This window comes from Camelus ferus, chromosome X, assembly GCF_009834535.1.
Source record: "Camelus ferus isolate YT-003-E chromosome X, BCGSAC_Cfer_1.0, whole genome shotgun sequence".
Taxonomy (NCBI): Eukaryota; Metazoa; Chordata; class Mammalia; order Artiodactyla; family Camelidae; genus Camelus; species Camelus ferus.
In genome coordinates, this window is record NC_045732.1 from 45,081,876 (window position 1) to 45,085,180 (window position 3,305).

The following is a 3,305-nucleotide window of genomic DNA, read 5'->3' on the forward strand; positions in this document are numbered from 1 at the left end:
AAGCGGGGAGTGACCCACCCAGCTACCATGGATGAGTACAGTGCTGGGGCATGCCATTGGGAGGAGGAGCGACCTGTCTGCCTACTAGCAATGGGAGCAGCACAGGGGGTGTGACCAGAAGGCCTCTGGAACCAGCAAGTGGAGTTAATGCAGCAGGGCTAGGGCAGGAGCGGCAAAAACCACAAAACAAAAAGGAGGCCCAGCTTAATAGTCAGAGCAGGCTCTGGCCACCATGACACTGGTGACACCCACAAATGAAGGGATAACAGGCAAAAGGCATGGAAGGAAGACTTGGCAACCACCCATACTTAAGAAGGACCTCTCGATAAAATTATTAAGAGCACACAGGATCCACGGCAACACATCCACTTTTTTTTCTTTTCATTTTCTTTTTTAATTTTTAATTTTAAAACAATTTTATATTTCTATTTTTAATCCCTTTTAAAATTTTCTTTTAAAATATTTTTATTAATTTTTAAAATTTGTCTCAGTTTGCTTTTTATTTCTCTTTGTTTTGTTCTTCTGTTATTGATTATACTGTTTTCAAACCTTTTTTCTTCTTTTAAATTTCTTTTTTATAGTTTTATTTCTGCATCCACTTTAGATAAATAAATAAATAAACCACTTCAAGACCGCAGTAGATAACTGATACACCACAATCCATAGTGCCAGAGAGATATACATAAAATGAAGAAGCAGAGGAACCGCTCCCAAATCCCCTGAAAAGAATAATCAATGAAATAAACCTTGATAATCTACTAGATCATGATTTCAAAAAAGGAGTGATCAAAGTACTGAAGGAACTAAAAGAGATTATGAATAGAGGCAGAGAATATGTCAAAAATTAAATTGAAACTATAAAGAGGGGCCAATTAAAATTGGAAAACTCATTTGCTTAGATGAGAGCTGAGCCAAAGATTGTAAAAACTAGACTAGATAATGCAGAGGAACGAATAACTGACATAGAAGACAGGAGAACAAAAATCACCCATTCAGAACAGAAGAGAGAAAGACAAATAAAAACCAATGAAAACAATGTAAGGGACCTATGGGATAATATAAAGCATGCCAACCTACACATAATAGGGGTCCCAGAAGAGAAGAAAGAAAAAAGAGGATTGAAAAGGTATTTGAAGAAATCGTGACTGAAAACTTTCCAAACCTAAAAAAGGAATCACATATCCAAGTACAGGAAGCACAGAGGGTCCCAAACAAGAAGAACCCAAACAGACTCACAACAAGCCATATTATAATCAGGATGGCCAGGGGTAAGAATAAAGAAATGATTCTAAAGGCATCAAGAGAAAAACAGAGTGAGTTACAAGGGAACCCCCATAAGGTTTTCAGCTGATTTCTCTACACAAATACTACAGGCCAGAAGGGAATGGTAACATATATTCAGAGTCCTGAATGAGGAAAAGCTGCAACCTAGGATACTTTACCCAGCAAGGTTATCCTTTAGAATAGAAGGAGAGACAAGCAAAAACGAAAAGAGTTGAGCAACACTAAACCTATGCTAAAAGAAATATAGAAAGGTCTACGCTAAATAGAAAAGAAGCAGGATGCTACAGAAAGGAGAAAATCATAATTGGAAAGGTGATAACTACAATGAATTACAAGAGATTAAATATGAAATTGTAAAAGTGGACATCTAAATCATTAAGGGTGGGAGAGAGGAGCAAGGAAATACAGAGTTTTCTTCTTCTTTTTTTTTTTTTTTATTGTTCCCGGTAGGATGGGTTTGAGCTTATATTACTATCAGTTTAAAACAAACAAATATAGTAATGGGGTAATATACGTACAAAACAGGATAGCCACAAGCCAAAAGCTTACAATAGAGTCACAAAAATAAAAATAAACCAAGATAATACAAAGGAAAATTATCAAACCACAAAAGAAAAAGAAAGGAACAAAGAGGAAATACCATATCAACTGCAAAATTCAGTTTGAAACGGCAATAAACACACATATATCAATAATTACCATAAATGTCAATGGGCTAAATGCTCCAATCAAAAGACAGAGTGGTAGACTGGATAATAAAACAAGAACCTACAATACACTGCATTCAAGAGACCCACCTTAGTGAGAAGGACAAACATAGATTGAGAGTGAGAGGATGGAAGAAGTTATTCCATGCAAATGGAAATGACAAGAAAGCAAGAATAGCAATACTGATTTGAGACAAAATAGTCTTTAAAACAAAGGCCATAGAGAATGATAAAGAAAGATATTATATAATGACTAAAGGAGCAATAAAAGATGAGAAAATTACACTCATTAACATATATAACCCAATATAGGCACACATAAATACATAAAGCAAATAGTAACAGATATAAAGGGAGAAATTGATGGGACTACAATCATAGTAGGAGACTTTAACACCCCATTAACATCACTGTACAGAACTTCAAGACAAAAAATTAATAAGGCAACAGAGAAATTAAATGATACAATAGAACTTTACAACCCCCCAAAACAGAATATACATTCTTTTTAAGTGCACATCGAACATTTCCTAGGATAGATCATGTACTCAGGCACAAAAGAATCCTCAACAAGTTTAAGAAGATAGAAATTATTTCAAGCAACTTTACTGACAACAATGCCATGAAACCAGAAATCAACTATGGAAAAACAAAGGAGAAAAAAATGACAGCATGGAGATTAAACAACATGCTACTAAAAAACCAATGGGTCAATGATGAAATCAAAGAAGAAATTAGAAAGGACTTTGAGACAAATGCAAATGAAAACACAACCACACAGAATCTATGGGATGCAGCAAAAGCAGTTTTAAGAGAGAAGATCATAGCAATACAGGCCTTCTTCAAAATAGAATTATAATGGGAATTAATTTCCCAAAGCATTAATAAAAATAGTTTGATTCCCACAGATCTGTGATACTGGCTAGTTGATCGTGTTGTCCCCAGAAAAGAAATAGATGGGCAGTCTACTAAGGAGAAGAGTTCTAGGTCAAGTGAACAGAGGTCTAAATTGAAATACCAAATCAGTCATGGCCCTTCAATCAAGTCCCAGATTTCAGACAATTTATAGACACAGAATCCCTTGAATCAAGGGAAGGCTGGGTCCTGTTGAGGAAGGACCCTACTACACTGCTAAAACTTATACTGCTAATCTTACAATCTTTCCCGAAGAGTCTACTGTGGACTGAAATATGTCCTCCCTTACCCCAAAATCATATTTTGAAGCCTTAATTTCCAGTGTGATGGTATTTGCTGATGGGGCCTCTGGGAGGTAATTAGTGTTAGATGAAATCATGAGAGTGGGGCCCTCATGAT